At 42.2% G+C, this 22,204-nt stretch overlaps 1 pseudogene; it reads right to left on the bottom strand.

Moving 5' to 3' along the window:
• Positions 1–5,484: 5,484 nt before the first annotated feature.
• Positions 5,485–22,204, bottom strand: part of LOC135546867 (R3H domain-containing protein 1-like) — a 58,615-nt pseudogene continuing 41,895 nt past the window's right edge.

Here is a 22,204-nt window from a genome sequence, read left to right as displayed (position 1 = left end):
ACCAAGCCGCACTGCTTTTTAACAGTGCGCATCCTACCCAGAAGCCAGCCGCACCAATGTGTCGGAGGAAACACTGTGCACCCGGCGACCTGGTTAGCATGCACTGTGCCCGGCCCGCCACAGGAGTTGCTAGTGCACGATGAGACAAGGATATCCCTACTGGCCAAACCCTCCCTATCCCAGATGACGCTAGGCCAATGGACCTCCCGGTCGCGGCCGGCTGCGACAGAGCCTGGGCTCGAACCCAGAGTCTATGGGGGCACAGCTAGCTAACAGCTAGTGCCTTAGACCACTGCGCCACCCGGGAGGCCTCTAAAATTGAGCTTTTTGGCCATCAAGGAAAACGCCTGGGGCAAACCCAACACCTCATCACCCCGAGAACACCATCCCCACAGTAAAGAATGGTAGCAGGACAATGACCCTAAGCGTACTGCTAAAGCAACACTTGAGTGGTTTAAGGGGAAACATTTAAATGTCTTGGAATGGCCTAGCCAAAGCCCAGACCTCAATCCAATTGAGAATCTGTGGTATGACTAAAATATTGCTGAACACCAGCGGAACCCATCCAACTTGAAGGAGCTGGAGCAGTTTTGCCTCGAAGAAATGGGCAACACTCCCAGTGGCTAGATGTGCCAAGCTTATAGTGACATACCCCAAGATACTAATTGCTGCAAAAGGTGCCTCTACAAAGTATTGATTTTGGGGTGGGTGAATAGTTATGCACGCTCAAGTTCAGTTTTTTTTTGTCTTATTTCTTGTCTGTTTCACAATGAAAAATATTTTGCATCTTCAAAGTGGTAGGCTTGTTGTGTAAATTAAGTGATACAAACCCCTCAACAATCTATTTTAATTCCAGGTTGTAAAGGCAGCAAAATAGGAAAAAAGCCAAGGGGGTGAATACTTTCAGCCACCATATACAGAAAGTATTCACACCCATTTACTTTTTCCACATTTTGTGTCACAGCCAGAATTTAAAATAGATTCATTTGAGATTGTGTCACTGATTTTCACACAATACCCCATAATGTCAAAGTGGAATTTTTTGTTTGTAGAGAAATGTAGTAATTAATCAAATAAATTAAAGCTGAAATGTCTTGAGTCAATTGAACCCCTTTGTTATGGCAAGCCTAAAGTTAAAGAGTAGAAATGTGCTTAAGAAATATTTTTGCATAATAACTTGAATAGGCTCATTCCATGTTTAATAATAGCGGTTAACATGATTTTTGAACTACCTCATCTCTGTAATCCACACATTCAATTATCTATTAGGTTGGTAGTGTAAAAATACATTTAAAAAGATGCAAAATATCCCTTTGAGCTTGATGAAGTTATTATTTAGGCTTTGGATGGTGTATCAATACACCCAATCACTACAAACATACAGGCCTCATTCCTAACTCAGTTGCTGGAGAGGACGGAAACTGCTCAGCGATTTCACCATGAGGCCAATGGTGATTTTAAACCAGTTAGAGTTTAATGGTTGTCATAAGAAAATTGATGGATCAACAACTTTGTAGTTTCTCTACAATAATAACCCAAATGACAGAGTGAATAGAAGGAAGCCTGTACAGAATACAAATATTCCAAAACAGGCATCCTGTTTGCAACAAGGCACTGAAGTAATACTGCAAAAGAAAATGCAAACAAATTCATATTTTTGTCCGGAATACAAAGTGTTATGTTTGGGGTAAATGCGACTCAACACGCCTGAGTACCACTCTTCATATTTTCAAGCATGTTATGGGTACGCTTGTCAATGGCAAGGACTAGGGAGTTTTTTTAGGATAAACATTTACAGAATAGAGCTCAGCACAGTCAAAATCCTAAAGGAAAACCTGGTTCAATCTTATTTCCAACAGACACTAGGAGACAAATGTACCTTTCAGCAGGACAATAATTTAAAACCAGGCCAAAATCCACACCAGAGTTGCTTACCAAGATGACATCGAATGTTCCCGAGTGGCCTAGATACAGCTTTGATTTAAATTGGCTTGAAAACCTATGGCAAGGCTTGAAAATGGCTGTCTAGCAATGATCAACTTGACAGAGCTTGACACATTTTTTAATATTGTACAATCCAGGTGTGCATAGCGCTTAGAGACTTACCCAAAAAGACTCACAGCTGTAATCGCTGTTGAAGGTGATTTTAACATGTATTGACTCAGGGGTGTGAATACTTACACTACCAGTCAAAAGTTTAGACACACCTACTCATTAAAGGGTTTTTCTTTATTTTTACTATTTTATACATTGTAGAATAATCACAACTATTGAATCATATACTGTAGTAAGCAACAACAACAAGTGTTAAATGCAAATAGATGTTATATTTGAGATTCTTCAAAGTAGCCAATCTTTGCCTTGATGACAGCTTTTCACACTCTTGGCATTCCCTTAACCAGCTTCATCTGAAAGGCTTTTCCAACAGTCTTGAAGGAGTTCCCACATATGCTGAGCACTTGTTGGCTGCTTTTCCTTCACTCTGCGTCCCAACTCATCTCAATTGGGTTGAGGTCAGGTGATTGGGAAGGACAGGTTATCTAATGAAGCACATCACTCCTTCCTGGTCAAATAGCCCTTACACAGCCTGGAGGTGTGTTGGGTCATTGTCCTGTTCAAAAACAAATGACAGTCCCACTAAGCACAAACCAGATGGGATGGAGTATAACTGCAGAATGCTGTGGTAGCCATGCTGGTTAAGTGTGCCTTGAGTTTAATATAAATCACTAACAGAGTCACCAGCAAAGCACCCCCAGACCACCTCCTCCATGCTTGATGGTGGGAACCACACATGCGGAGATCATCCGTTCACCTACTCTGCGTCTCACAAAGACAGCGATTGGAATGAAAAATCCCATTTGGACTCGGACCAAAGCACAGACCAAAGCACAGATTTCCACCGGTCTAATGTCAATCAATCAACCAATAAAATGTATTAATAAAGCCCTTCTTACATCAGCTGATTTCACAAAGTGATGTAGACACCCAACCTAAAACCACAAATAGCAAGCAATGCAGGTGTAGAAGCACGGTGGCTAGGAAAAACTCCCTAGAAAGTCCGGAACCTAGGAAGAAACCTAGAGAGGAACCAGGCTGTGAGGGGTGGCCAGTCCTCTTCTGACTGTGCCGGGTGGAGATTATAACAGGATGTTCAAATTTTCATAGAACACCAGCTGGGTCAAATAATAATAATCACAGTGGTTGTAGAGGGTGCAACAGGTCAGCACCTCAGAAATGGTGAGTTGTCAGTTGGCTTTTCATAGCTGATCATTCAGAGTACCTCGACCGCTCCTGCTGCCTCTAGAGAGTTGAAAGAGAGAGTCCTAGGGCTCAGATCCTCTGAGGGAATTAGAGAGAGCATACTTAAATTCACACAGGACACCGGATAAGACAGGAGAAATACTCCAGATTTAACAGACTGACCCAAGCCCCGACAAACAAACTATTGCAGCATAAATACTGGAGGCTGAGACAGGAGGGGTTGGGAGACACTATGGCCCTGTCCGACAATACCCCCAGACAGGGCCAAACAGCCATTGCTTGTGTTCCTTGGCCCAAGCGTCTTCTTATCGGTGTCCTTTAGGAGTGGTTTCTTTGCAGCAATTTGACCATGAAGGCATGATTCACGCAGTCTCCTCTGAACAGTTGATGTTGAGATATGTCTGTTACTTGGAACACCTGGTTACGCTATTGGACTTATCCTCTGCAGCAAAGGTAACTCTTGGTCTTCCTTCCTGTGGCGGTCCTCATGAAAGCCAGTTTCATCATAGCGATTGGTCTTTGCGAGTGCACATGAAGAACCTTTCAAAATTCTTGAAATGTTCCGTATTGACTGACCATGTCTTATAGTAATGATGGACGGTCCTAACCATTTACTTTTTTGAGCCGTTCTTGATATAATATGGACTTGGTCTTTTACCAAATAGGGCTATATTCTGTATACCACCCCTATCTTGTCACAACAGCACGGCTTGGCTCAAACGCATTAAGGAAGAAATTCCACAAATTAACTTAACAAAGCACACCTGTTAATTGAAATGCATTCCAGGTGACTACATCATGAAGCTGGTTGAGAGAATGCCAAGAATGTGCAAAACTGTCAAAGCAAAGGGTTGCTACTTTGAAGACTCAAATATATTTTGATTTATTTAACACTTTTTTGGTGACTACATGTTCCCATGTGTGTTATTTCATAGTTCTGATGTCTTTACTATAAAACTACAATGTAGAAAATAGTACAAAATAAAGAAAACCCTTGAATGGTGTGGCGTCCAAACAGTGGACTGGTACTGTATGTAATGAGATATTTCTGTATTTCATTTTCAATAAATTCACAAAAATGTCTAAACATTTTCAGTTGTCATTAAAAAACAGTTAATCAATTTTGAATTCAGGCTGCAACACAAAATGGGGGTATAAAAACATTGAAGGCACATTGCCATAACTAACTTTTCTGTCTGGGTCTCCCTTGTGTGGCAACTTTCGTTCAATGATTTATGCACGTCTAGGATTATACTGGAGGTGATAGTGAGTACAACTTTTTTTTTTTTTCAATTGGTTTAGTACTTACCATCAACCCTCCATGGTCTTCGGTGTCTATAAATTATAGAGCAAGAGGAATGAAAAATATGACATTTGCTGCTTTAAACCTGACAATACATAAATATGCCGAACACCACCCATGTGCTAGACAGGAATCATTGGGGGGAGAAAATAAAAGAAGAGGGAAAAAACAGTGTAAACGATAATCATTCAACAACCTACGGGTCATTTATTGCTGAGAAAATTTCCTCAATTATAAAAACGCCATGTCACCAACCTTGGCTGCAACACAGAGCTAAGTACTCTAGATGTTGTTTTAATTATCCGTTAATAATCTCAGAATCAGAATGGAGAACCTTAATGCCACGACGAAACAGACTTCACATGACAGATAAGACAGAACGATGAATGGTGTGCTCAAGACAACTGGAAAGTTCGAGCTCCAGAAAGAAACCCAAGTTTCTAAGTTGGATGACCGTTCAATTATTTTTTCCTCAGTCCAAATGTTTCTTATTTCCCCAGTTGTCTTGAACACAGCAGAAGCCATCCATTCTAAACTGTTTCTGGCAACTATGACAGTGGAAGAGGTATGACAGTGGACGAGGGAACTGAGGCATTGGAAGAGATGAGGTTGGTGGGAGGTTAATGTAGCAGTCAAATGACCCTATAAAACCTGGATTGAGATGAACAGCACCAAACAAAGACCAAATTAGATAAGACCAAGTATAAAACCCACATGCCCACCTTCCACCCATAGCAAAACAAACCACTCTCTATGCTTACACTGGCATCTGAGGTAGGACTATACCTAGTGTTTTTAAATCGTCAGTTTAAACATCATGAAAGAGGACATACAAAGCCGTTTGGATATTCTGGACAGATAGAAAGCCTGAGTACCCATCCATTTCAAAGGACTTCCTGTGATCTGAAAAATCACACATATTTTGGTGTAAACATTTATTGGTTTCAAAATGAAATAAAAATGACTTGCACCAGCATTGAACAGCCTTTCAGAATCCACACATTTGTTTTTATCTTTGAGAGAAATTAAAGGAAAAATAGATAATTTTTATATATTCAGTTGTATAAATGTGCAAACTGTTGTTTCTTCCAGTGACCCAGTAAGGATATCATTTAAAAAGATCTAATGAAAGATTTGACACTGTAGGCCTTGTAGAAGAGGAGGGAGGACAGTGTGGTGGAGAGAGAGAGAGAGAGGAGGCCATCCAAGCAGATGATTGCTAAAATATGCCGTTGCGGTAGAGGAGTGTCATTTTAAATGAAGTTAAAAACCAGGGGTTTCAAACAAGCCTTTTTTCCCGCTGCTCTCATCTGTGCCTGCCTGTGAACAACACACATACAGAACGTTCACTGTGTAATAGAGAACTGATTGAATTATTTAGCTACTATATAAATTATTTACAAGGTGCAGGTCTTTTCATTTAACAATAGACTCTGACGGGGGGGACTTCATTTTGCGTTTCTTGGAGAATAAAGCAGTAGACTTTGGAGAGAAAGGCACAACTAGAGACCCATTGTGTAGCCGAGGGCAACTTCATGTACCGGCCACAATATGGGGCAAATGGCTGGTGGCAGGCTGGCCGATAGTCAGCTACCCTGGGGATGTGGGGAAGCTTTGGTTGAGTTAAACTGAACCAGGCCAGACACTGCAACTGGGCTGGGTGAGTAATAATGAGAGAGCTGAGCTTTGGGCCTGACTCAAGATTTCAACAACTATAAAACAAATGAACAAATAAAATAAAACAGAAATACAAGCTTTTGATGTGTTCCGGCCTGTTCTCAAAACAGAGAGCAGACAGGTTATTAATATTTGGAACTTCAATAATCGTGGTTTTTGGATATTCGTTCACGTCAGTTCAGTTACATTTTGTTCTTTTTCGTCAAACCGCTAGTAAGAACATTACGAAGTACAACACATTTCCCCCCCAACCAAGTCTCTACAAATCAAGTGGAAAAACAACCCTTTACATCAAGCCAACGTAGTGAGTGAAGAGGGAAAGGAGGGGCTGGGGGGAGTGATGGCAACAGGAAGTGACTGGCGGTGCTGGTGAGGGGTCAGGGTTTAAAAGGCGAGCCAGGGGTCCTTAACACCCTCTACTGGGAGCTGGCCCTCTCGGGGAGTGTCTGTGGCCGTAACCTCGGCGACGGCACCTGCTCGTGGTAAGTCTGATGGCGGATCAGGGGCCGTTGTGGTTCAGGAGGGCATCCTGCACAGCGTACCTGGAGGGGAACGTGACCAGGAGGGATTAGGTGGAGGCTGGGTTGACAGGGGTTTGACCGTGGGGGTTTGGCGTGGTGGTTAGCCATTGACTGCCAGACAACGCGGCTGTGATGGTAGTGGTGCTCTCGGAGCCATCAGACCACGGCCCTGACTCTGGAGAGCTCACCTAGCAGAGAGTCCGCCTCGGTCCGGCTGATCCCCTCCGGCAGCTCAGTCACCTCCAGGACCCGCCCACTCACTGCCTCCGAGAGAGGAGAGAGAGAACTTTCAGACCCAACTTGGAGACAGCCTTTAGCCTATGACCTCATTAGTTAAAGCAGTACAGACTAACCCTATGCTTCCTTTGTCATAAGACTACTAAATAACTACCCGGACTATCTGCATTTAACCTCTTTGCGCAAACTCTTTTGACTCATCACATGCTCATACTGTCTATTATCTATCCTGTTGTCTAGTCACTTTACCTCTACCTACAGTATACTGCTGCTACTGTCTAGTATCTATCCTGTTGTCTAGTCACTTTACCCCTACCTACAGTATACTGCTGTTACTGTCTATTATTTATATTGTTGCCTAGTCACTTTACCCCTATCTATATGTACATATCCATCTCAAATACCTCGTACCCCTGCACAGACTTGGTACCAGTACCCCATAGCAAAGTTATCGTTGGTCATTGTGGATTTATTCTTTGTGTTAATTGTTTCTAAATTTTTTATTTCTGAATTATTAGGAAGGGTCCATAAGTAAGTGTTTCACTGTTGTTTACGATGCATGTGGAAATTATATATATATATATATATTTTAGATCAAATATCAATATCATGGATAAATGTTGTATTTAAGATATATCTAAGAGTAAGATATTTATGGATTAGAGGTCCACATCTCTGTCCTCTTATCAGGCAGAGGTGTTCTCTACCATTACCTGGTTGACCTACACTGAGATCCGTAGACAGAGCTTTCCTCGGCTGCTTCCTCCCTCTGCCTCCTCCACCGCTGTGCCGTATCCCCATAGGTACCTGGGAGCAGAAAGGAGGACGATAGAACATTCAGTTGACCAGCTTGTAGTCTGCTGTTGCACTTTATGTGGACTCTAGCTCAAGGTATCCCAAATGCTTGATATTGATTAACATTGGAAGAGAAAATGAGGAACAAAAGAAGCAGGGACCATTGTTTGACTTTGATCTTTTGTTTTATTTGCACAGTACTAAAGAGAAGATGTCGCTAAGCATTTCTAAAATGGTACATAGATATCCACACAGATATTTCCTCTGTCTTTTTTAATTTTACCTTTATTTAGCTAGGCAAGTCAGTTAAGAACAAATTCTTATTTTCAATGACGGCCTAGGAACAGTGGGTTAACTGCCTGTTCAGGGGCAGAACGACAGATTTGTACCTTGTCAGCTCGGGGATTTGAACTTCAGGTTACTAGTCCAACGCTCTAACCACTAGGCTACCCTGCCGTCTTGTGTAGACTCACCTGATGGTTGGGGGCCATGGGGGGAAAGTGGAGGAGAGGAGGACGGCTCTGGGGGTTGTACTGGAGGGGTTGCCCTAGCAACGGGTACCGAGCATCTCCTGGGAAACACAAATGACGATACACTAAATTGGGCTGATTTCTTTAGTTACCATTTGCCATAACGATGGAGCAGCTGAGTAGCCTCAGGGACCCTCAGCATTCCACATTTGTTTGAATGTAGTATTAGCACACCTAATTCAACTAATCAGCAAGCCATTGGAATATCATATTCCTATATAATTGGAATAGATTAAGTATGTGAAATGGCTGGTAAAAGTTCCCCCAGGACTGGGTAAAGGAACACTGGGTGTCTCCCTCACCTTGCCCTGGCACGAAGGGTCTGGAGAACTGTGGCATCATGGGTACGGGGGTGAGGCCAGGACGGATGCTCTTCACATTGGTCAGGTGGGAGGGGGTTGGCGACTGGGCGGGGGAGGTAGAGGGACTGCTCTGTATGGACAGATCGAGGACAGGGTAAGATGGAGGACAAGGGAGGGTTATTGGGTGAACACAGCCGACACCAGGAAAACCACTGGTTCAAAATCAAAATATTCAAGACGACTCTCTTACAACATTACAGACCACAACACCAAATCCCATTACTATATTTACACCAAGAGTGTGATACTGAAGAAATACTTGCAAAAATTTTTTCTTCAAATCTGCATGTCTCTTTAGGCTGTATGGGGGAGCGGAGCAAGGGACTCTCACCTGTGAGGTGTCTATGACTGAGAGCTCTGTGGACTTCTGTCCTCTGGTGTGATCCAGACTGTAGTACTTGCTGTGTTTCCACTGCGAGGGCGTGTGAGGCCTCGGCTGCTGGCCAGGGGACAACATCAGCTGCATCATCACCATTCCACCACCTGGAAGAGGTGCACAGAGGCAACAAGGACAGACGTTACAATATTACATCAAATTCAATGAGAGTTTATATGCATCTCTTCAGGGGCAATGAAAGATGTGTAAAGATTTAGTCTTACATTTCAGATGCTAGAACCTGTTCCACTTAAGAATCACAGTACGTTTATTTTGTGTGTGTGTGAGACATTTGCCTTTTAAAAATATATGAATCACGTTTAATAGGAGAAGTATGTCAGTTTGACTGTTTTGTATTTCATTAGTGTATTATGTATGAAAACTAAATCATATTGACTGATTTGCCGTTAAAATCCTTTGTCATCTAATTACATGTGATGTTAACCTCTACTTATTTGATATGTAATATGTTATTAGAAATTTAACTTTATGTTTGAACAATGTTTGTTGACATGCATTTTATTCTAGTTGGGACATTCTTTCCAAGACAGCTCAGATCATTAATACTTTTAATTGTATCATCTCAAATGTTTTGCTGTTAAACATCCAATTAAATTCGTTTGCCCAACAAAGGGTTTGAGAACTTTCTGGACCTGCACTTGACCTTATTAAAAGAAGATTTTTGACTGCCCTTAGCCTGTCTGTAATTATTTCTGCTGAGGAAGACTTTTGACTGCCCTTAGCCTGTCTGTAATTATTTCTGCTGAGGAAGACTTTTGACTGCCCTTAGCCTGTCTGTAATTATTTCTGCTGAGGAAGACTTTTGACTGCCCTTAGCCTGTCTAATTATTTCTGCTGAGGAAGACTTTTGACTGCCCTTAGCCTGTCTGTAATTATTTCTGCTGAGGAAGACTTTTGACTGCCCTTAGCCTGTCTGTAATTATTTCTGCTGAGGAAGACTTTTGACTGCCCTTAGCCTGTCTGTAATTATTTCTGCTGAGGAAGACTTCTGACTGCCCTTAGCCTGTCTGTAATTATTTCTGTTGAGGAAGACTGCTCTTAGCCTGTCTGTAATTATTTCTGCTGAGGAAGACTGCCCTTAGCCTGTCTGTAATTATTTCTGCTGAGGAAGACTTCTGACTGCCCTTAGCCTGTCTGTAATTATTTCTGCTGAGGAAGACTTTTGACTGCCCTTAGCCTGTCTGTAATTATTTCTGCTGAGGAAGACTTTTGACTGCCCTTAGCCTGTCTAATTATTTCTGCTGAGGAAGACTTTTGACTGCCCTTAGCCTGTCTGTAATTATTTCTGCTGAGGAAGACTTTTGACTGCCCTTAGCCTGTCTAATTATTTCTGCTGAGGAAGACTTTTGACTGCCCTTAGCCTGTCTGTAATTATTTCTGTTGAGGAAGACTGCTCTGAGCCTGTCTGTAATTATTTCTGCTGAGGAAGACTGCCCTTAGCCTGTCTGTAATTATTTCTGCTGAGGAAGACTGCCCTTAGCCTGTCTGTAATTATTTCTGCTGGGGATAAAAGTAACGAGCATCTATAACACTCTTATCCTGACAGCCACATAATTCCTACCCTATCTCAAGGATGAAAACCTCCATTTATATTTTGTTTTTCATCTATTTTATTGTGACAATAAAAACAGAAGTCTACAAACAAAAGAGAACCTGGACTCTATAGTACTACCAACCTTGGATTTAATCCATCACTAGCACGGTCTTGGTGTAATACGCAGCAGTCTATTTGTATTTCTTTGTGAATAAAAAGGGGGTCACACAGCAAGGAAGTTGACCCATAGAACAGCATAATAACCAAAACACATTTCCACATTGAAAAAAAAGATTTACATTTGCCACAAGAGGTTTAAAATGAAGGGAATGTATTTTTTTACGTGGTAATCCTGGCATGAAATGAAAACATTTCAACCACCTCAGTTCTGAAGCGCGAGAGAGATCTAATTTCAGGATTTGAAATAAGATTACCCTTTCCTCTAATTAGTTATTTAAGGAGAAAATAAAAGGATGACAGAGCGCAAGACAGAGCGACAAAGAGTGTAATGTTTACTGTTATTTTTTTGTTTCACTTTTGCTTATTATCTACTTCACTTGTTAACATATGATTCCCATGCCAATACAGCCCTTAAATTGAAATGTAATTGTAAATTGAGAGACCGACCGAGACACGGGGAGACCGACGGTGGCTATACTGATCAAAGGAGCTTCGCCACAGAGGAAAATCACATTAACTAAGGCCTCCTAAAACATTTCAAATTAGAATTAGATTGCCCATAAAGGGACTTTTTAATAAGATGACCATAACTGGGAACAAAGCAGCAGAGGAATTACTTCTTAATTACCAGTCCATATCTGTTCAATAATTACATCGTTAAGACTTGGAGTGTAATATCAATTAGCACCTTAAAGCCTCAAAGCTAACTGAATAGGAGGAGGAGATGGGGGGGGGGGGGGAAGAAAGACGTTAAGGCGTCTACATCACAGTTATTTTGTTGTTGCCACGTTGTATTATTATAGCTTTACCTGGGAGATCGGGAGATGAGAATGCTGCCTGTCTGCGCCCCCTCCCCAAGAAGACCCTTTAGAATCAATTCAATCCATTTTGATTTGCCCGGAGAATTCGGTTGCAAGTCATTTCTCCTGATGACGCCTTTGTTTAGTTGGGCTCTAATTAAAACGTTCTTAGGGCTCTTCCACGCCATTGTTCAGAACAGAGGGGATTGGGCTGTCTACATTGTGACGGTTGGATTGGAGAGCGTGTTAAAGAACTAAGAGGCAGGAGAAAGTTTTTTTTTTTTTTTTTTTTTTTTTTTTTAAAGAGAATTCGGAGAATTCGGTTGCAAGTCATTTCTCCTGATGACGCCTTTGTTTAGTTGGGCTCTAATTAAAACGTTCTTAGGGCTTTTTTTTTAAGAAAAAAAAAAGAAAAAAGTTGGTATAGCGAAGCTAACGTCTGTGGGTTTTGTTCCAGAGACAACCCATACAGCAGCTCATTTGAAGAACGGACTCATTAGGAGCAACATTTTCTATTTCACACTTATACAGTTGAAAAGAGAAAATATGCTCTTTCAGGGATCCAACATAAAGTGATAAAGCAGTCTTGTAGCCAGCTACTGACTACTTTATTCATAAATTGCGATTTTTACTTCCTAGTTGAGACCTGGTTATAATGCATAATGTGGCTCACTGGCTCTCTGCTGTATACCTGAACACTGCAGTGTGTCGGTCTGTGTGTGTGTTTCTGTGTGTACCTGAGCACTGATGTGTCTGATGGAGTGGCTGCTGGGAGCTGCAGGGGGAGGACGGCCGAGGGAACAGCATCTGCTCTGATCCGGAAGGAGGCAGGAACTCTACAGAGGAGCTGCAGTGAGAGAAACACCACACACACACTAAAGCCGAGCAGCAGAGGCGCCAAGCTCTGGCACAGATTCATTCATGTAATCAGAATTCGGCACATCGGTTTTAAAATGTGCTAAATTACTGAAGTGGAACACTGTGTACACAGGAGATCAATAACCCTGTATTGCATTAGAACAACCATAAATATCCTCAATCTGAAACCGGTGAAGGCTGGAAATCGGCTAGAAATCTCTACAGGCTCATTTTCTAACAAATCAAAACAAATCAAGGGAAAACAGAATAAATCACTGCGTCTCCGTTACGGAATTGTGGTTGTGGAGTGCCACTGGGGTTTCTTCTTTCCAGGCTCCTCTTTCACTCTCCTCCATTTTGATTTTATAACAATATAAGCAAAAAGAAGAAGTCAGGCAGGGTTACGCGTCAGCCCAAAGCAGAGGCAGGCAGCTGCCGCAGCAGACATTCGGCTCTCCGTGCCACTCGGCACCCTGAAGAATAATGTGCGGACCAGAGGGCTGGCATGAAGGATGGTGTAGAGAGCAGCTCGCCACACTGGACCAGCGCTGTTATATTAAGACTCAGTAGATATCTGGCCTTATAAATCATCTTGAACATGGCCTATTAAAGAAGAGGACCCAGGAGGGGGGGGGGGGGGGTTCCACAGCTCAGTGTGAAGCATCACAGAGAAGGGCTAGTTATCTGTTCAACCTAAAAAACTGCTTACTGTAAAATTGGGAATGATACAGTATTAATATTCTGTAGTAATGTTATTGGTCTATAATCGGAGTATGTCCACATTAAAACTGTGCAATGTCCTTCCACATGGTGTTCTGTTCAACTGGGAATGCATTTATATGTACTCAACAATGTATTGGTATTATAAATGGGTCTACATTAAGTATAGGTATTTTTATGTTAAAACTGTGTGGTGATGTCCTACCTCTGTTGATTGGGTGTGATAACACTGTAGTAAACCTGGACACCAGAGGCAGGCATGGGCCTCTGGTTGGACTGGTTGTGGATGACGATAGGCTGCTGATACGTTTGCTGTGGTACAACCTGGGAGCCTTGGGGCTGCATGGATACCTGCCAAGACAGACCCATAGTTCAGATGGATGACATGGGATGCCAAAAAATATTCACGTTTACACAAGACTTTATGGAAAAAGAGAATTGGTTCTTAATGACTAAGCTACTTGGCTAAACAAAGGTTTAAATAAATATGCTTTACATTTCCTAATGTTCATCATTGTCAATTGTGTTTTTACATTATAAAGTGACATTGAGTTAGATGTTGAAATGCTGAGTACCCACCTGATAAGATGACATAGAGGGATACTGGACCATCATGCCTTGCATCTGATGTCCCATATTGCTATGCTGGCCACTGACCGGGTTCTGCTGGCCACTGACCGGGTTCTGCTGGCCACTGACCGGATTTTGACTCTGTGGCACTACTATCATACTCTGATAGCTCTGTGGATGATTGAGCATCACAGTTTGGTAACCTGGAGAAATAGAGGGAGGGAAGGGGACCGAGAGAGGGAGAAACAGAGAGCAAGATAAAGTGAGATGGGAGCGAGAGATGGGGGAGAGAGATGAAGTTGATTTAATCAAAAAGTGGATTCAAATGTCTTGATTCTTAGAATTCAGCACTTGTATGGAAATTAAAACGTTTCCCTGATAAATTGGTCCACAGGGAAAACTAAAAAAGGTTTAGAAACCATAAATTACATTTATTTATGACATTTATTTATTCATAAATGTATTTCCATGACAGAATTCAAAAAGCAATTTTGGCCAGACCAATGTAGATATTTTCAAATACATTCAACTTAAAAGTTCCATATCAAGAAATGTCAATTTATGTTATTTTGGATATCAGAGTAATCTTGAGGTAATCCTAGTTGAGTCAGAAAAGGATGTTCATTTGATGGGTAAGATAAACAAACCCTTGCAGAGAGCTAATCCACCGGGCAATCTATCCAAGGGGCAATCTATCCAAGGGGCAATCTATCCAAGGGGCAATCTATCCAAGGGGCAATCTATCCAAGGGGCAATCTATCCAAGGGGCAATCTCAGTTGGATAGATTAACTAGTGGAACTAAGACTTAAAAATAACTGATATTGGCACACGATGAAGGGAATGTTGGAACATAACTAATGCAATTACAATTAGTGAAAATGTACACAATCCAGCATAAACTAATGTATAGAATTTATTACACAAGAGACAAAATTCACAAATTTCGACAGCACAATGGCAGAGTCAAGTGTTATGTGTAAAATTAACAATGACTATAGCCTTCTTCTGTGAAGGCTATAAAGTCCAAAAGTTATGGGCGGAGCTAGAAAGTTGGCAGAAGTATTATAAAGTAAATTTACTATTAATCAATCTGTCTGCATAATTCAAGACATGACATGTGAGGGTGCAGTGAGATACCCGATGTATTGGACGATCCTTTCTCGTCAATCATCTTGACAAAAACATTAACACAATGGAAAAGGTCAAATGCTTTATTATGTAAAATGTTGAAAGTGCATGGGCGACGAAGAGAAACAAAATGGTGCAGTTTGAGGCCATGTGGCATGGGGGTGTACAGGTGGGTCTGGGCAGGGGTGGTGTGAACAGGTGGGTGTGGGCAGGGGTGGTGTTGTGCAGGTGTGAACAGGTGGGTGTGAGCAGGGGTGGTGTTGTGGATATTTGTGTCTGCCTGTTGTTTGTATGCTTTGGAAGAATATTATATTTATTTTTTACAACAAAAACGAAACACTGTCACAGAACAGGCTGTGTGTTATTCCATTGGAAGCGATCAATGATTCAGGGTAGTCAACATTAAAATGGCTCAGTAAATAAACAACCTTTCAGCACCAAAGTCGTTTCAATAGGATTTCTCCTCCACTGTTAAGATTATGGGAGACGAGATAAGAAAAAAATGTTTAAAAAAAATTTCATAGAATGTGTTAGGAAAATTAAATTTAAAAAAGCTTTTTCTTTCACTGGGTAAAATACATCAGCATCAAGGTTACCAGAGAGTGCTTATAGTGGAGAATGTTATTGAAAGCCCCTCTTAAGCAGGCGCCCTGAGTAGAACGGGGGGTGGTGGAGGGGAGAAAACAGCAGGAGGTAAAAACGAGAAGGGAGGGAGTTAAGGGAGGAGAGGGCTGCCTGGGCAATTTTCAATTTCTCTTGGCTTTTGGCCAGAGCGACAGCAATCAACTTAGCCCAGATGAGAAGAGAAGTGGGACACAAGGAATGGATGCTCCCGGTGAGAGGAGAGGCTGGCAACAAGAGAGGCTGGTTGCTATTTTTAGTACCATTCTCTCACCTCCACTTACAAACAGAGCATGAAGCGAATATAATATTAAACACTCTGTGCTTCAGCTGACTGGGCAGAGGATGGGAGAGAGAAAAGAGAGGAGAGGAAGGAGAATACAAGGGAGATGCTTTGCTCCGGACCTCAGGACTCAAAAGGCTTGAATTGCTGCTGGCAGACTGTCTTGCCTGCCTGGTTAAAAGGAGCCACTGACTGTCAGGCAGCTTTAGGAGATAAGATGAAACAGGCACGCCACCCTTCTCCTTATTACACCAGATATACTGGGGCTTCTGCTGCCTTTCTCACATTCAAAAGCTTCATCTATTTTTACAAGAATAAGGGAATAGGACTAGGCTTTCTCAGCCGCCTGGGGAAAGGATGAGTTCAGTGTGTAATGGTGTCCTTCAATTCAGATCTACCACATTTCTCATCCTCCTTTAAAAAAAAAAAAAAGTTTCCTTAGGCTTTATTTGACCATATCTGGAGAAGTATAGTACATTTCTACAGAAAACATATAAAAGTTTGACATTTGATAGCGGAGAATTCTGCTGATATTTTATGATTACGATAATTGCACACATTATGAATCTATAATTAAATCCATCTTCAGAATGATATGAATTGCAGTTGAGACTTTTGCACAAGACATTTATAGCTAACAATAATCAGTATAATACCTCATTCAAAATGTCGTCAGAACGTGAATGTTCTGTATAATTGTGCAAGTGGAGCACAAAAAAGTTGGACGTCTGATGTTGAAGTAAAAAGCTAAATGAAGACACTTTTGGCAGGAACATCAAGCATGAAAACAAAAAATATCAGGCCTTCACAAATATTCATGGAGAGATAAATGAAATGTCTCAGTCAAGTCAGATAGAAGGCTGATGGTTGGTTGGTTGATGGATGGTTGATGGTTAATCCTCAAGTACACCCAGTAGACAGAAGGCTTTAAAATGGCTGACTTTTACAGCAGTTTGATTGAGTGCTTAGCTGTAGAGGGTTGTTGGCTAACAGTTCTGTCTGAAGAGGTGAAAGTGAGGGGCTGGAAAAGAGACCGGTTCACTGTGAGAATTATAGGCCTCTCAGACAGCGCCCCGGCCCCGTATCCAGGACCTTTGGTTCTTCTGTGGACGGTCAACTTCCACCCGTATCCAGAATAGGCCCTTTGGTTCTTACCCACACCTGGAGGGCTGATATCCAGGTAAGAAACCCCTCTAAAACACCCGACTTAGAATGTAACAATGTTTATACGCCTGTGGGTCCTGACATTTTGCTGCTGGAACTCTAGATAATTTCCCCATTTGAAACCCCATCCTGTTCTCCACTGCCAATCTGCATGACTGATGCATGTACAAAGGCTGCCAGGTAATTAAAACAAAATGCCCCATTCCCTTTAAGACATCCGATTGACTTTTGTATTTCAAATGGTGCAGCGGAGCATCTGTTTCTCTAGACAGGCCAATGAATGATGCCTCAGCGATACGCAGTGGAGACGAGGGAGACAATGCTAACGGTGTATTTGATTGGAAATGGTTATTGTGTGGGCTAAAAGGCCAAGGGTAACACAATGGCCAACCCTGCAGAGAAAAAGCGTTCTAACACAGGAGTCAGCTTTTCACACTGCTCCTCTGCCCCAGGGGCACCGTCTACTTTCCCTGCCACAGTTTATTGAGATGAGCCTATTGTGTACCTGCCATAAGAGCAGATAACCAGAGACAACAAAGTGCTTAGAGCAATAGAAAATAAAGAGTGTGAAGAGAGCGGTAACAACCATGCCCACCCCACAGTAAGATAGAACATGTAAAAAAAAAAAACATGCCACACATGGATTTAACCCCCCATGTAAATACATGTCAAGCACACCACTCCACTGATGGTATTCCAGATATTACGCCAGAGAGAAAAAAAAAACACACCTGACGTGACACCTGTTTTTAATAGAGGAACTAGGCAGCTGAGATGAATGGTTGAGTTACTGGTTCAGCCTGTGTTAGATATTTACCTGTCTGTTGTGTGGGCGGGGGCATTGGCTGGCTCTGCAGGGCACTATACTGCACTGTGCCCACAGGCCTGTACCCCTGGTTAGACAGGGGGTACTGGCCTGGCCCACAGTAACACGCTGGCATCTGTAGGCAGAGATGAAGCAGTCCAAAATGAGATACCATTAACACCACTACTGATATGCAGCTCTCGGAGGTCTCTGAACCTAGAGTACAGTCCCTCAGCTGCAGTGGCTTAGTTAACAAGTCCAATATAAATGTTATTTTAAGTAGAGAGAAAGTACCTATGAACAAATGTACTGTACATGTATCACTCAGATACTAATGATGAAACATTTCAATCATGTAGACGAAGGAATAAAGAGACCGGCCAAGCATTTATCAAGACAGTCAGATGGAAATAACGTATGATTGTTTTATTAGTACTGAGTTACATTGTAATAGGAATAAAACCTAATAGGAATAAACCAGGTAAGGGTCAGATGTACAGTAACCTACCTGCTGCATGTAACCTTGTTGCTGCATGAGTGGCTGGTTGACAGGCGGAGGGGCGGGGGTGTTGTAGGCCTGGGGGGCAGGGACAGGCTGGCCTGGGGGGGGCACCATGAAGCCCTGCTGCTGCGGGGGGCCTGGAGCACCACGGAGGAGGGGCCCTCCCCAGAGGCCTGCCGGGACAGACTCATGTGGCTGAACTGGGCTCCCAGGTTCTCTTGCTGTGGGATGGAACACACAGAAACGTGTTATATGCATAGATTATATATTTATTATTAACAGTTCGGTCGTGGCTCTAGTTGAACTACTACAGGACCTTGTATGTAATAAATAATACATAGTACTTTTATATGGCACTTATCTGAAACCCCAAATACTTTTATACTGCTGGCTCCTAGTGTAGTCACTGAATTTTGAACTACTGTACTAGCCTACAGCAAAACAACTAGATACAGCCACCCATGCAAAGAACAAACCCGAAGGCCCTAAAACATTAAACTGGCGTCATCCTGACTTGCTTAAAGTTCCTAACCACTCAACGATCTGCTGCCTAGTAAACCACACCACACTTAAGCATTGCCATTTATAGAACATCATATTCAGATTAGACGGTAAAATTAATGTCAGTCAGTCATTAAGGGATGTTTATTCGTAGAGGGACGTCAGGAAAGAGGTCAGTAGAACACATGATTTGCGTCAGTGGAGGGAGTGGGGTAGCAAACGCACATGAAAGTTAACCTGATTCAATTCATCATTAATTGGCATATTAATGAAATCTAAATCAGCATGCTGACCAAACGCCTCCGTAAATCGGTCCACGTGAGATTTTGTCCATCACCACCAGATGCAAAAAATTATCAAACCAACTAACTATATTAATTTATGGACGGGTCGAAAACACACATGAAACATTCATGGACATTTAACTAGCTTGCGGATGCTAGCTAATTTGTCCTGGAAAATAAACTATTGGATTATTATTTTACCTGAAATGCATATGGTCCTTTTTTGTTGCTGGAACTTTGACCCCTTTTGATTCACAAAAAATTGTGTGTTCTCTACTCCGACAATTAATCCACAGATAAAAGAGGAAACCTAGCTGTTTTTTTTGTGTTTTTTTTTCTTTGGTTAATCCTCATTGTTTTCTGTGGACTTTACATGGCAGTTGGCAACCAACTAAGGTGCATTACCGCTACCAACTGGACTGGAGTGTGGACGACCTCTTTCATATTTCAATAACCCACATGGATTCAGGAACTTTTCTAAATTCCATCCCTGTGTGTATTCTTTCAGTAGCAAGTTCACTACTCATTTACAAAAGTTTCATCCACAGCTTTTTGTTTTACCCTAGCCCAAAGAGGGAAGATGGCATAGAATGACAAAAAGACTGGGAGGGAAGAGGGGCAAAGAAGAGCGAAGAGAAGAAGAGTAAAGTACCACAGTGTATAGCTGGTCAGGGGAGACGGAGAGGAGCTGAGATGGGTAAGAGACAGACGAGTAGTGGACAGGCTGAGCAGAGGGCTGGAGGGGCCGGACCGGCTGAGGAAGGGACAGAACAGACAGAGGTGAGGAAAAACAGTAGAGGAGAAGAAGAGGTAGATGAGAGAAGCAGAGGTAGAGAAGAGAAGTAGAGAAGAGGAAGAGGGCAATGGGTTTAGTCAGACATTAGGCAGAGATTGCAAACGTCACAAGCGGAGAAAGTATCATCTCAAACAATAGAGGAAGAGTATATTAGTTAACGGAGTGAATCAGCGCTAGATCAGGGGGGAATCCAACTACACATGGGGGAATCCAACTACACATGGGGGAATCCAACAGTAATGAAGTTAATTAACCTCAGTCAATAGATGACCATGGATATCCTCCATCCTCTACCAAGGCCGACGGGTGAAAAGCTATTGATATGAAAGCAATGGGACAGCTCTTTGTTCAGAAATAAATATCCTTTTATCAGCCCCCGCCCCCCCCGGTTTGGAATGATGTCTTTATTAGGAAGGGGTGTTGCTTCTTCACTATGGGGGGGGGCAAGGACCCACACTATCAGAGGTCAAGTAAAATTCCTGCCCTTCCATTTTCAATAATGAATGTCAAGCCTTCCGGCTGTTTTTTTTAAATTTTTTAAAAATGATTTTTAAAGGGGCTCTCCATGACAGGTTGTGTTGAGGATCTTGCTATTAGAGATTACTATTTTTACCACTCAGGGCCTGTATAAAACGCTAATGATTACCATTTGGGCTGTGTGCCGCACCAGTGGTCACAGGGGTTTAGCTGACACTCTGAACTCAATTCATTTCCTCTGACAGGGCTGACGACTAAGGAGAAAGGTTGCAAAGTTTCCTCAACGAATAACACCGTACGCATGACAACCACCCCCATGAGCTGTCATGGTAATGTTTTGAATTGGGGGCCATGTTAATCTTCAGGGTGGCTTAGGATGTCTGTGTAAGAACTGAGCATGTGCATCAGTTCACTTCCTACTTTTGCCTGCCCTCTCAGACTGTACAAGCACTGTGTTTGTAATGTGAATGTGGTGTATAGTAGATGTTATGACTAAGCTTGTGACATATACATTTAATCCTAGGGGTTCTATTTAATTAAATTCAATGGCCTGCTGAAGGGTGTTAGCGAACCTGTGCGAGGACGTGGTTGTGATTGGTGGGCTGGTGCTGGCCAGGCAAGTGCGGAGGAGTGGGCATGGGCTGCTGGGTCCTGCCCTGCTGATTATGATGCTGAGGAGCCAAGCCGTGGTTGGGGTTGTACACCACAGCACTTCCATCCGGGTTCACAAACGGCTGTCCTGCAGCGAGAGAGAAGGGCAGGGCTGAAAACACACTGGAAATCCACTAAAACGAGCATCTCTATAAACACAATCATTATTTTCAGCATTATCGTCAACACTATCAAGCAACACTTTCCATCTCTATAAATCACATCAACAATAAAAATAATGAATATTTTCAACATTGTCATCATCACTATGACACTGGCCCCATTATCAACATTAAATAGATAACTTCAACGCTTTGATACAGTTTGCCAAATTGCTAGGTATCCAGAAATGTAATGGCTATCATTATCCTTACAGCAGCTGAAGACAGCAGAGTATCCAGAGGGCTTCATTTACATAGCCTATTTATGAATTCACACAGCCAAGTGAGTAAATATTTATAATAAATGTTGCCCTTTGCATGAGCAGGAAAAAAAATAATAAGAATGTTGTGTGGAGGAGGCACTTTATGTGGAGAATATGACACATCATTTTACCCAAGTGCTTATTTCAAAGTCTCTGGTGAAAAATGCCTTGTGCTCCAGTGAATTTCCCTGAGCCGTCTGTACTTGATGAAAGCATCAATGCATTTCTCTGTGGTTCACTGAAATAGGCTGGCTCTGAAAGCCGAATATCGGTTTAAGAAGGTATTTTTTGTGTGCAGAAAAGAGGTTTGTGCCACGGAGCAATCCAGAGACAGCCGGTTCCAGTGTATGACATCACAACAGGCTGGTTTTCCCCTTTACATTCCTATTCTACACACGTCTACTGAAGCACCGGTTGGTTGTAGACATTATCATAGGGACAAGGGTTCACACAGACACGTTACACATACATTTCCATTGTATTTGTCCTCTTTCTGATTTTGTCTATTTTTGATATTAGATAAAAGGGAACCTGAGTTTACAAATAACATTTTAAAAAAACAATTTAATTAACAATGTTATGCAACACCCAATTCCCCTGTGTGAAAAATGAATTGCCCCCTTACACTCAATAACTGGTTGTGCCACTTAGCTGCAATGACTGCAACCAAATGCTTCCTGTAGTTGTTGATCAATCTCTCACGTTGCTGTGGAGAAATTTCGGCCCACTCTTCCATGCAGAACTGGTTTAACTCAGCGACATTTGTGGGTTTTCAAACATGAACTGCTTGTTTTAAGTCCTGCCACAACATCTCAAATGGGA

This window comes from Oncorhynchus masou, chromosome 10 (genome assembly GCF_036934945.1).
Source record: "Oncorhynchus masou masou isolate Uvic2021 chromosome 10, UVic_Omas_1.1, whole genome shotgun sequence".
Classification (NCBI taxonomy): domain Eukaryota; kingdom Metazoa; phylum Chordata; class Actinopteri; order Salmoniformes; family Salmonidae; genus Oncorhynchus; species Oncorhynchus masou.
This window is presented reverse-complemented; position numbering and strand designations above follow the sequence as displayed.